The 13,985-nt window shown below is 40.0% G+C and overlaps 1 pseudogene; it reads left to right on the top strand.

The window, feature by feature from the left end:
* The first annotated feature begins 241 nt into the window (after nucleotides 1–241).
* The window catches only part of LOC138774977 (polypyrimidine tract-binding protein 3-like), a 51,163-nt pseudogene continuing 37,419 nt past the window's right edge, over nucleotides 242–13,985 (top strand).

The raw sequence follows: 13,985 nt of genomic DNA, 5'->3' as shown, positions 1-13,985 counted from the left end.
TTTTGGAAATGTGATCAGTTTTCCTAAATGGCTAAATTTCTGCCATTCTTGGGAACATTGCATTTCAGTTTTGGTAAATAATTTTGCTACCTTAAATTTTTATTTTGTATATATATATATATATATATATATATATATATATATATATATATATAATCTCTATATATATCTTCCACTTATCCCTTTTACACTTAGGAGAGGCAAAAATGATATTGTTTTCTGTTGTCTCCTCTCTTCTCCCATAGCGGAACTTCCTTCTGGTAGACACTCACTGAGGCTTCGTACATGACCCTGTCTTTTAAGAAAACCTGAGGTAAATATTTAAAAAGAATGTTAAGATTCTTTTTTTTTTTTTTAAGTACGCAATTGATGGCTATTTTATCTTGTCACTGCTGCCCCCTTGAGATGATACCATGTTGCTTCTCATCGACTTTTGATTTTTACTATAGACACATGCCCAGTATTGTGTTTTTTTTTTCTTTTTTTCATTACTTTGTCTAGTTTTTTTCTATTAGCTACTGTATTGTCACTGAATGTGCTGCTAACTGAGGAGCATTCACACACCCCTAAGACCCTGTACCATAAATGTCACGTAAGCCGTTACATGCATAGCTGGGGCAGTACCCTGCATGGCCTGGATATACAGCGGGCCCCAGGCGACTCCTTTTTCATGGCTAACCCACATTTATATTAATCCAGTTGCAGGTGCACAACTTCCCTATCATAAGTGACAAAAAAGATACCAAAAGATATGTTTTGGCATACTGACTTTCCATGTTACAACGGGGAAGAAACACAACTGGCTCATAAAAAGCACACATGGCTTTTACCAAAACTACTACATTGTGTTTTTTCATAGAAGCAGCCATAGGAAGATTGAACTGAATGTTTTTATTTAAATGAAAACCTCCCTTAGAGTAAGGCGGGTGACAATATAACTTTACTGTGCTCTCTGCACCATCCACAAGCTTAAATACATCCCATGTGATATATACCTGTTTCGTCTTCTGCTCTAAAATCGCTTCATTTCATCAGTGAATAGTGTCCGAGCAGCAACAACTGCAATGATCCCCGTCCAGTACTCCTGTTAACCAATGAAATGAAGCGAGGGTAAAGGAGGGTTAGAGTATCACTTTAAAGAAAAATATTTGCAGTTGCAGCTGTAGCTGCTATCACCCTTTATAGGGAAGTAACAGTCAGGTATACATGTCATCAATGAGTTTTCTACTGCATGCATTCATAGCTGTATACAATTGCATGGACCCATTTCTATGTATAGATGATCTGTTTTATGAATAGCTTAAAATGGCTGTATAATGGCTTGCCATTATGTTTTGCGGCACATATTATGATCCTTTTGAAGACCCGTACCGACTACGGATGTGTAAAATGCTTGAAATCAATGGCTACTATACTGTCTGCAATTACTGATTTGTAATTCCGAACAGTAGAATGCTGATTTGTTAAACGGGGACTAATACTAGTTTTATATGGCCAGATAAAAATAAGATGCTTTGAATTTCATTGCCTTATAGAAAGTTTAGGTGTAAATGACTAGTCACTTGCTGGAGCTTATTATCTTCATAGTAGAAGCAGTGCATTGTATGTTACCATTATGGAGAAAGTGACCCAAAGTTTTGTTCTGCAAGAATAAATGTGAAAATTTATGCATCAGAAGAGCATGGCAATGACACTTAGTGTCGGCACTGTATTACCATTGGGACAGAGCAAGTATGATATTAACCAAAAATGTACTGTTGACTCTGTGATACACCTTGCAATTTGCAATTATATGCTAATGATCACATTTACATTACCCCTAATTAGTCCAAGGTCACATACTAATGGTACATGTGGATACGAAAGCTCCCACATTGTCCCCACTAGCACTGTTCAAGTGTTTTATAGGCTATGCTCAGAGTCCAGTCTAGCAGCTTAGTCAGAATAACAGCTCTAGCACCTGGTCAGGAGATCCCGCAAAAGTGATCAGGGCAATTAACATAAAAGGACCACCCCCCTGGACACTTGCGATAGTGGTGCAGAGAAAGCTATAAGGCGATCATGTAACTTAGTCTATATTTAATTGCAATCCCCGTCCTCTTTCAAATTCTGTCAGAAGTTGCCATTAATTTACCAACAGACAGAGAAACCTGGCATCCTATAGCAATGTCTGGTTGCTGGCTGGAATCAGAATGTTTTGTGCAGAAGTGTCCTGTTGCCGGCTTACATGAGGAAGTGTGTGCATATCTCATCTGGATTTCTGACGGATCTCTTGTCTGACTGAAACCTACTGTAATAAAATTATTGTGATCTTTGTAGAAACACCTTTACATAAAAGAACTTACAGACAGAAGTGTAACAGGAAGGGCCACAGTGTGAAGTCAGGCAGCTAAACATAATAGCATTGGCCTCCTCATATGGGGAAGAAAGACTTCACAGGGTCTCCTCAGGCTCCTGCGGCCAAGGTACAGTCACACTCTCTGCACCCCCTATAGCAATGCCCCTGCTTACATCAATTAGAATGTCTGACCACTACAAAGTATAGAAATGAGAGGCCTCACCTGATAATCCAGAACAGAGGAAGACTGAGTGAGGTGCTTGAGCAGTGCCCTTGATCTACATCAGCCTAGATCTGGAGTTATGGGTACTAAGTATGCCATTACTGCAGTGTTTTCCTTCCACTGTCTTTGGCGTCTAAATTTAGCTATAGATCTGATATGAGGCCTGGTCTAAATTATTTAGGGGTCTGCTATTATGTTGAAAAGAAAACAGGTTACTGAAGAAGAGGACAGTAAAAATGAAGCAGGGCCAAGTTCAGGAAGGGATGAGTGTGTTGAAAAAAATTGGTGCTAATAGCAAGCTTTTTTTTGTTTATTGTTTACCTCTGTTTCCTCGTGTTTTTTTTTTTTTTAGTACTTTCATTTTCATTGTTCATACAGTTTCATTGTCTATTATTCTGCTTAAAAATATGATTCCTTTATTCTGGTAATTAAGTTCTTAAATATTTTATTTATTTATTTATTTAAAATTTTTGGGAAAAAAGAATAATTTGCAAGTATTCCCTAAGATTTTTTTCATGAAGGGTTCCCAAATGTTAAAATAGGAAACCCTGAAATCATTATTTTTCCTCAGACCTAGGTTCAATGGTATGCATAATGTCTTAATGGCCTATTACCAAGAGCATTTATTTGCCCTGTGATTAGGCTTGTCCATCAGCTGATTGCTGGAACCTTATTGCCCTAAAAATCATTGCTAGTTGGCCACTCATCTTTCTGTGTAAACAGAAGTTGGTTGGCTGACAATAATGTAAGTGAAGGGCCTCACAAATGATCCAGTGATTGTTTGGGTGGTGCTTCACTGACAATAATTGGGCAGTTTAATGGCCCCTCTTAATTGGTGTCGATCTACAGGGTTGATGTGTGATATTACATATTGGTTCCATTCACTTTATTTATAACTATTTTTATTAAAGTGTAAAGACAAGAAGAAAATACAAACAATTAAATTATGATAAGCAATAATAAAAATATTTTTTTTATATTGTGCCAACAGATTCTGCAGCACTTTACAATTCTGGGGGTACATACAAAGACAAAAAGCAGACATTACAGGGATACACGTGTGATTATCAAGCCAAACATGAGTAGTGAAAGCCCTGCTCGCCAGAGCTTACAGAATAGAATCAGAGATTCCCCAATGTCAGAGCAAAGACTCTTACATTATAACAAGGAAAGGATGGCATTTATACAATCTCATTGCATGCAGATAATTTTTGAGCAAAAACAATGAACAGTAGGAAAGGGAAGACATGGGGGAACAGGGGTGAAGTCTGATAGAGATCCTTTGGCTAATAAGTACAGGGGGTGATTAAGGGGAGTGAAGGCCAAAACAAGTCATCCATATTCTCCTGTAATTCAATACTTGTCCATGGGACAGTTCCATTCACTTGAGTGGAAAAGTAATATCCACACATAACCTGAGGACAGGTGTTTTTCTAAACCTTGATATCCCCTTTACGGTTCCCATGCACTTTAGAAGAAAGTTGGCCGAACAATTGTTGGGCCCGAAAAATTCTATTGTGTACATACAGCATCCTGACTCTTCACAATGATGTAAGGAACGAACCCCTTTTTTTCTGGGGAACAAGCTGCTGCTAGAGCTGCCCCAGCAGTCGCTTACCTCCTCCTTCATGTGTGTGGGGTTAACGGTAGAGATGGTAGTATGAACAGATGACAGAAACTAGGGGTGTATGGACGGGCACCTTCAGGTTACGTTTACATATGATACGATGGATCTGTTATAATCATATATAGATTTTTTGGTGTGTGTGGGTGTTAAGTATTGATACCATAGTACCTTTTGGGCGACAAGTTGAAGCTTTTTTCATTTATTTACTCCCATATAATTCATTTCTTATCTCAAGTGATAAGCAGATTCTAGGACATTTAGAATTGTAATGTGCCTACGCATGTTGTTACAGCATAAATAATGGCACTTAAAGTGTCACTGTCGTGAATTTTTTTTTTGCAGAAATCAATTGTCCAGGCGATTTTAAGAAACTTTGTAATTGGGTTTATTATCCGAAAAATGCATTTTTATCATGAAAAAGCAGTTTGAAGCTCTCCCCCCTATCTTCATTGTTCTCCTATGGAGAGAGCTAAAGAAAAGACCAAAACAGGACAACAAAGAGTTAATCTACAAATCCCTCACCTGTTATCTCCTCTGACCATCACCAGTGACCTGTCTGAGCTCAGATTACAGCTGTCACCCAGCTCTGTGCCTGTAATCCTCTGTTATCTGCTTTCTGCTGCCGGCTAACTCCCTCCTTCCTCCTCCCCCCTCCCCTCTCCCTAGAGCAGACAGGGGACGTCTCCTGCAACAAGTCACAATTTTCAGATTTTTCAGAGTGGATGAAAAAGAGGAAGGAGGGGGGGACCTGGGAAAAGGCTTTTTACATGCAGATAATGGCAGATTTGGCTAATAAACCCAATTACAAAGTTTCTTAAAATCGCCTGGACTATTGATTTCTGCAAAAAAAAAAAAATACGACAGTGACTCTTTAAAGGGGTTAGCCCAAGATTTTATCACCCATCTACAAGTTAGGTTAAAACTAGCTGGCTGGTGGGGTTCAGACCACTGGGGTTACTGTCCTGCAACTAGAGGTACAGCACACATACCTGGCCGCTGCTCCTTTCACACTCTGCTGTACTCTTTGTTTCTCCATAGAGAATGAATGAAGTGTTGGCATATGTAAGCCATACCTTTTTATAGATTTGGTGGGCTATGGAAACCAGCAGTATCTGTTTGCCAGGTAGGAGGAAGAAGAAGGACTAACTCTGTAAGGTTGGGTTCACACATACCGTATCAGAGTGTCAATTGAGGGTCCATAATAGGACCTGTGTGTTTTTGCGGCTTCATAACATGTACAGACATATGAATGGATCTGTAGGACTGTCCTCAATTGCAGACAGACTACAGAACGTGTAAAAGAGGCATAAGACTGTTTTGAGGTATGAGTTTGGAACCCAGTCTGAATGCTGTGGAAACTTAGCCCCCAGTTCTCTGCCAATTGCTATGTGATATAGCTAGGATTATTGGCAATATTGTTGTGCTATTGGGGAAGAACTTGGGGCATGGTTTTCGCAGTATTCGACTCATTCTAAATGGTAATGTGGAAACCTGGCCTATACCTGGATGCTGCCTACACAATTATAGATTGCTGCTTACCATTTTTCACACATCTGTTGCAATACCTTAAATTCTTAAAGACTTCTATACTTTTGTGTATATGTGCTTGTGTATTAACCCCTTAAGGTCCAAGCCAATTTTCGTTTTTTGCGCTTTTGCTTTTTCCATTTATGTTTAAAAGTCCATAGCGCTTGCATTTTTCACCTAGAGACTTATATGAGTGCTTATTTTTTGCAAAACCAATTGTACTTTGCAATTACAGGCATAATTTTTCCATAAAATATGTTGTGAAACCGGAAAAAAATCATTTGCGCTGTCAAATTGAAAAAAAAAAACGAATTTGTTTTGATTTCGGGGAGTTTTGCATTTACGCCGTTCGCCCTATGGTAAAACTGACTTGTTATGCATGTTCCTCAAGTCGTTACGATTACTATGATATGTAACATGTATAACTTATATTGTATTGGATGGCCTGTAAAAAATTCAAACCGTTGTTAACAAATATGTGTCACTTAAAATCGCTCCATTCCCAGGCTTATAGCGCTTTTATCCTTTGGTCTATGGGGCTGTGTGAGGTGTCAGTTTTTGCGCCATGATGCGTTCTTTCTACCGGTACCTTGATTGCGCATATACGACTTTTTGATCGCTTTTATTACATTTTTTCTGGATTTGATGCGACCAAAAATGCGCAATTTTGCACTTTGGGATTTTTTTTGCGCTTACGCCGTTTACCGTGCGAGATCAGGAATGTGATTAATTAATAGTTCGGGCGATTATGCGCGCGGCGATACTAAATATGTTTATTTAATTATTAATTTATATTTATAAATGGGAAAAGGGGGGTGATTTGGACTTTTATTAGGGGAGGGGATTTTTTATTAATAAAAAGACTTTTTTACTTTTTTTTTTTTACATGGACTAGAAGCCCCCCTGGGGGGCTTGTATATACATAGCACTGATCTCTCATAGAGATCAATGCTGTGTATATACACAGCAAAGATCCATGAGATCGGTCATAGATTGCTATGGCCTGCTGCAGGCCATAGCAATCTACTGCCGAGCCGGGATCAGCGTCATTCCGACGCTGAGGCCCGGCACGGCCAGAAGAACGGATCTCCGGAGATCCGACCCACTAGACACCAGGGATGTTGTGCATAAAGCACTTCAATGCAGCTGTCAGGTTTGACAGCTGCATTGAAGTGCTTAATTAGCCGGCGCGGCAACGGGACCCGCGCCGGCTAACAGAGGCACTGCCCGGCTGCACGTGTCAGCCGGGATCAGCGCCGTTCAGAGCGGGGTCCCGGCGGGACCCCGCTCTGAACACCCCCCCGCGGCGCCATGACGTATCTGATACGTCATGGGTCGCTAAGGGGTTAAAGCAACTCTGTATCCACCAACCCACCCCACCTTACCGAATGTGTCTTTTAAAATGTGAGTGGTGTCTTGGTTAGAGCAAAAAAATTATCTTTTAATCTGCAGCGCTGTCATACTGGCCTGGCCTAGAGTGTCTGTGCCTCAGGTCTGTGATGCCTCTCCTTTCTTACTCCCCACCATCCTCGTCATGAGGAATGCCCCTGGCTGGATTGCTGTTCACCACTTGTTTAAACAGTGCACTTGGGCTATAGCGACACAGGTGCACTGTTTAGACAAGCGATGAATAGAAACCCTGCCTGGGAGTATTTCTTATAATGAGGGGAAGAAAGGAGAGGCGGCACAGACACTCTAGGCCACACCAGTATGACAGAGCGCTGCAGATTAAAAGATCATTTTTTGTTCTAAGGCATAGAGCACATTTTAAGACATGACCCGGAAGGACTTACACTCATCAAACAGATGGTACTAGCGGTTTGGTGGGGTGGGTTGGTGAATACAGAGTCGCTTTAAAGATGATAAATCGTTGAGCAATTGAGTTTCTGATCCATGTGTACCACAGTGCCATGATGATTTGTATAAGAGTTGTTGTGTTGACCATAGTGTTTTGTATTTCTGTGACCCAAGGATTGATATAAACTCTGTACTTGTGCCTATTTACTATGGAATTTAAAACATTTTAATAGTCAAGTAATTTTCCATATGCTTTTGTTGGAGAACAATGTTGACATTTCTGACCTAGGAAAACTGGTTTCTTTCCTGAATAATAACATGGCACAGAGATTAGCAAAAAAAAAATAAGAAAACCAAAACCTTAACCTGATTCTCTGCTTCCCTGTAGTTACAAAGATGATTCCTTACCTGTTTGTTTCACTGTGCATATTGTCCAATAGATGTTTACTGATATAGTAACATAGAAGTGGGGGATTATGTTTGCTGCATTGTTGTAACTGTAGTATAGGATTTGCGCTATTTTTTATATCGTTTATTGTAAAATACTATTTACTTATAAATATGATGTTTAAATAAAAAAATCATCTTAACATTCAGTTGTGGTTTCACTAATGCCCACTTCCCAGTGTTAGATGAGCATTGGCGAGTGGGCACAGCTTTTGGTATGGACCTCTTGCTAAGACAAATTGTACCCACCAAAGACATTCATTGCCGGACTAAACTTCCCCATACACCTTAAACTTTTGTTGGTCGTACCCGCATAGGCTGCCAGCATAAGGTGTGTGGTGCTCTCCAAAATGACAACCGACAGATGATGTTGGTGGAGATAGCAGTTGGGCGTGATGGAAAATCCCCACCCGACTCCTTTGTTCTGGGAGAAAGCAACCTCGGTCAGCGCACCTTGGATGCAGCTTAACCCTCCCCTCTCCATAAAGTTAAACATTCCTCTGTATGGGAAGAGGTAACTGACAGCCAAATGATCGTTCGACCCTCAATGGTATGGCCACCTTAGCAAAATAGGGATTTTCCCAGTGAGTGTGACATAAACCGTGTCTATGATGATGCAATCAGATGGTAGTCATGTCACCACTACTGATTCCCTGATGGGTCATAGGCGATGCAGTAGTATAAAACCACCTCTCCAGTATTGTGATGGTGCCTAGTTCTGGAAGTCAAGCAATGTGCAAATAGCAGGTAAACAAGGGGGGTTACTTTTGTCATATCTATAGAGTGGAAATGGACTGATATTGAGTTAGTTGTTTTTTTTTGTGATCCACTTTGTAATAACCATCAGTTAAATATTGTTGCAAATGCATTTATCTAGCCATCCATCTGATGTATATAATGCACTGCATATGACGTGTTTGTGTGTGTGTGTGTGTGTGTGTGTTTTCAATTAAAACAACGTCCATTCACAATGCAATAATTTGCATTGAAGTCAATGAATACAACTGCTGTTGCTTCACACAATATATTGAACAATGGCCATTGTTTGGCTACCACCCTTAAAATAATGTCATTTATTTTCAACCATTGTTTATAGACTTCATTGCAATTTTTTATTTAAAGAAAGGTCCATTGTTTGATGCTCAAAGAAAGCTTTATTATTTTTGCCAGCCTAGCATACAATGCATTCAGAAGCCCTGTGCGGTCTGGTATGTAGTGGTGCGGCAGGTCAATGCAGCTCAGTTCCTATTGAATTGAACGGGAGCTGAGCTGCAGTAACCCACAGCACCACTGCACAGTAGACACTGCAGGGCTTCCGGGACCATTTGCAGTGTGTAGATGCTGGTGCAGCAGCTCAATTAAACAGCTGATCACTGAGGATGTTCGGTGTCTGCACCGGATAGGCCATTAATGTCTGATTGTTGGAGTGCATAGCCCTTGTTTTTTTACTAAAAGCTAATTTACACTTGGCAGCATCTTTCTCACCTAACCTTCTACTTAGGGTACAAACACACGCAGCAGATACGCAGCATAATTGATGCTGTGTCCAGTTATTTAGATCTAATCTTCTGCGTATTTGCTGCGTATCGCAGCAGTAAATACGCAGCGTATATGCCGTGTGTGTTTGTACCCTTATTGTCATTTAAAAATTCAAGAAGGAAGTGTTATTATTTCCTGTTGCCTATATGGTTTTATTGTTCACGTTGTGAACAAGACTAAACAGGAGATAAAGGGTGTAAAATTTAGACTGGTGTAAACTGCCCACCGCGACCAATCACAGCTCTTTCCCTTTACCAGAGCTGAAAGCTGAGCTGTGATTGGTTGCTGTGGGCAGTTTGCACCAGTATAAATTTTACACCCTTAAAATCTCCTCTAAGTTTCTGTCACACTTGTTAAGTAGCCTAAAGTATGTGCGGGCTATGCATCAGAATACTGGCATAAACATATAGCACTCTGGACCTAATCTACTCATGATTCTGCTCAGTTTGCAGGAGGTTGTGCTTTTAAGACCCCAAAATAACATTCCTATATTACATTTGGTCTTTTGAATTTTAATAGGCTCCCACTATGGAATTTTATAGGGAAAAGGTGTCCATCTGTTGTTAATGACAGTCGCAGATAATGATCATGATCATTATTTGCAGCTGTAATTATCAATTCATAGCCGCTTTTCACCAATAAGTGTCGGTCTGTTCCAGTAATGGGAACAAAGCCTAAATATGCAGAAGTATAAGTATAAGGGTAAGTGTGAAAGGAGACTAAGATTAGTTTTCACATAGATCACAATAGGGATATAATATGAAGTGTGATTTTGTCGAACAACAAGAATCTCCAGGTATTATAAAATTAATACTCACTAAAATGTGGCCATATTATGGCCTTTTGAAAATTACATTGATCTTACCAAAGGTGAGAACTAGGCAATTTTTTTTTTGGATGACTCTAAATGTATACTGTGCTATACATTTTCATCCACGTGTTCATTGACATAGGTGTTTTATTTTTTTCTAGGTCTTGGAAGGTGCAGCATACATATGTGAGCCTGTCCTAGAAATGCCAAAAGGACACTCTTATAACATCTAGCCCATCATAACCCACTGGAATATTGCTTTGCTAAAAATGTGTAATATGAACATGGTCCATCATGTGTTCAAGCTTTTTATTAATGTACTGTCCTCGATACCTGCAGACCATTTATAAGTGTTACCTTTTCTGTGTAACATTGCAGGATTTTCTTGTGCCTGTCTGCGCAGTTGGAACTGTATATGTAGTTATAGAAATTACTGCATGTAACTGCGCTGGATATAGCACTTCTGTGCTTCTCATACCAGTCATACTTCTCAAGAAAATACGTATGTCATTTGAATGAGGAGAAAAAAAGATTGCAAAGGTTTTTAACTTTGCCCAGCCCTTTCACTCCCTTCCGGAGGTTACAGGAATTGTGGGAGTAGCATACCAGCGCTTGTGTTGTAACAGTGAGGTAAGCAGCTTTGCTGCAGGCTCTGCTGCGTCCTGCTCTATTATCTCTCCTGTCTTGTTCCACCCTGGTTTGACTGTGTTAGTGTTTCATGCCTAAGTAATGCGCTTTGATTTTTAATTTTGATAGATAAATGTGTTTGCAAATGAAACAGACTTTTTAAAGTTCCTAAAGTTTTCTATGACAACTTAGCTGATCAGTCACTGAGCATTAAGGTGCCAGCACCTGTGCCAATCAGCTGTTTGGCATCCACACTACACAGTGAATGGAGTTTGTCTCCGTCAACTCTGTATCGGTGGCGACCTGTAACTGCAGCTTAGGTCCCGTACAATTGAACAGGAGTTGAGCTGCAGTTACACATCGCCACCGCTACACAGTGAATGGAGATAAACTCTGTTCACTGTAGTGTGGGTGTCTGCACCCTGACACTTAGTAAGTGATGAGCTATCTACGGGATATTTTTCCAGGAAAACCCCTTTAACCGTGAGAGTTCAGGGTAAGGCTGTTTGTGGTAGCTTCGAGGTTGTCTTGTTGAGTAAGAGGCCTCACCGGCGGCATGTCAGTGTACAAATATGGACCTTTATTTGGATTGAAGATAACTTAACAGGTTCTGGAACATCTTGGAATGTTTTGTAAGAATACCATTGATTGTAACTCCTCAAACGTTGGCAGTTTTTTGGAACGCTGGGTCCAAAGGTGATTGAACATATCTTGATTATTGGACAATGAGCTCTTTGTGAAAGTGTGATATTGTACTGTAATCTATCGAACATCATGGCATTGAAACAGGTTGCAATAAAATGTATTTTTTATCGTCATTTTGAAATTGTGTTTGTATGAAACAGGCATTGTGTGGCAATCAGAGCGTGCGATATAGCCATGGAGGCCTGTTATGTGTGCAGGTCTGTGAGAAGGGTGTGATCCACCCAAGGCATAAGAGAACAGACTGGGTGGGATGTGAAAAATGTATGTAAATTGGACACTGCTCTATATGCATAGTACTTACTGTATATGAGAGAGGTCTCCAAAAGACTTAATGCTTCTGGTGCATAGCTGTGCTTTATCTAGCCTGCAGCCTGCCTCAAGAACCTAGATAAACTAATTGGTAAATAGTTCAGTGGACCTTTCCATTTTCTCTAGTGAAGACTCTACCTTCCCTACAAACTAACAAATTATTTAAGGAGATTAAAATGCGTTTATAAGAAAGGCACTTCTATTTGCAATGAAAAATTTGTTTGTAAACCTAATATCCATAAAATCCTCCCATATTCTTAACTACACCTAATTCTAGCATTATTCCATTTGGTATGGTTTTTTTTCCTGTTGTGTCCCCCCCCCCAGCTTCATTTATACTGATATACGTTGTTTTATTTTTTTAGATTCTCCCCTCTGGTATCGCTAACGGGCCTTTTACCATGAGCCATTCCACTCCAGCTACAGGTACAGTGAGAGTATGAGAGCCAGCGTGCTGTGCTTTGCTGGCGTCTCATGAAATAATATTTTCTTAATGCAGCTTGTACATTTTCCATTAGTTTTAAAATTTTCCAGATCTATTTAAGTTCTGTTACTGGATAATGGAAAGACTTTCTAGTGCATAAAAAGACAATGTAACTATATACTGTTAGGAAAGGTGGCAAAAATGTATTAAAACCTACGTCATATGGACAGAAATATTGTGACATGCCTGACTGAGGTCATTGGTGCCCTCATATTTAAGCAATGTTACTCCTAGTCTTCATAACACCATAACACTTTTTTATTTTTCCACTTAGTGTAATTTTGTGTGTAATTTTTGCGCCATGATCTCTCGCATTTTATTGATATCATTGTATTGTACGTATTGTGGACATGAAAGGGTTAATCATTAAATTCAGTGGTTCATTCTGTCCCATTGCCACAGGTATATAAATCCATCACCTACCAATTTACAAACATTTGGGAAAGACCGGGTTGTTCTAAAGAACTCACTGAATTTGTAATGTGGTACTATAAAAGGTGGCCACCACTGCAATAAGTCAGTTTGGAGAGAACCTGCATGGCAAGAAAGTGGTGGAAGTGTTTAGAAACCACAGCAACTTGGTCACAATGGGAAGACCACATAAAGTAACAGAGAGGGGTTGCCAAGGGATGAAGGGTGTATCAAATTCATGAACGCTGTGTTCAAAACTCCAGGAGAGTTTCCATGGCCAAGACACCACATGCAAGCCAAACGGCAATGCCAAGCATCATGTTCTGTGGAATTATGGATCACACTTCTCTATCTGGCTTTCTGATAGATAAGTCTGGCTTGGTGAATGCCAGGAGAATGTTACCTGCCGACTGCATAGTGCCAAGTGAAGTTTATTGTAAGAGAGAGAATAGGGTTGTCTTGCAGGGTTTGGCCTAGTTTCCTCAGTTCCAGTGAAAGGAGATCTAAATGCATTAGTGTAGTAAGACATTTTGCACTCTTGCATACTTCCAACTTTGTGGGAACAGTTTGGGGAAACATCTTTTCCTTTCTCAGTGTAACTGTGGCCCAGTGCACAAAGCAATGTCCATAAAGGCATGGTTTGATACGCTGTTGCATTTCCATGTTAAAGTAACAAGGCAAAAATCAGAGTATACACTGTGGGTGTTGCTGACCACTCATACACAATTGCCATTGTATTTAAAGTTTTTTTTTTTTTTTTTTTTTAGAAATAACTATCGTTCAGCACTGCACGATATGAATCTCTTTAATGTAAATCAGTTTGACATTTGGAGCTGGAATAGGCTTCTAATCGCTTGTGCTCCCCGCCGTATATCTAACTATAACTAATGAGACAAGCTTTCCACTGCCTCTCCATAGCTCCCATATCCAGCGCAATTTAAGTCTATAGTGCTGGGTCTCATGCTGGAGAGGCAGTGGGAAGCTCCTCTTATAAAGTATATTCAGAATGGACGATCGAAAGCCTGTTCCCGTGCTTCTTTCAGAATAGATTTACCTTAGAGAAATGTCACAGTCCTACGGAGTCTGCCAGACGTAATAATATAATAGATGGTGCAAAAAAAACAAAACAACCATGTAGGG

The sequence above is a fragment of the Dendropsophus ebraccatus genome, unplaced genomic scaffold (genome assembly GCF_027789765.1).
Source record: "Dendropsophus ebraccatus isolate aDenEbr1 unplaced genomic scaffold, aDenEbr1.pat pat_scaffold_1194_ctg1, whole genome shotgun sequence".
NCBI classification, from domain to species: Eukaryota; Metazoa; Chordata; class Amphibia; order Anura; family Hylidae; genus Dendropsophus; species Dendropsophus ebraccatus.
The sequence above is the reverse complement of the archived record's forward strand: the minus strand, read 5'-3'. Positions and strand labels throughout refer to the sequence as shown.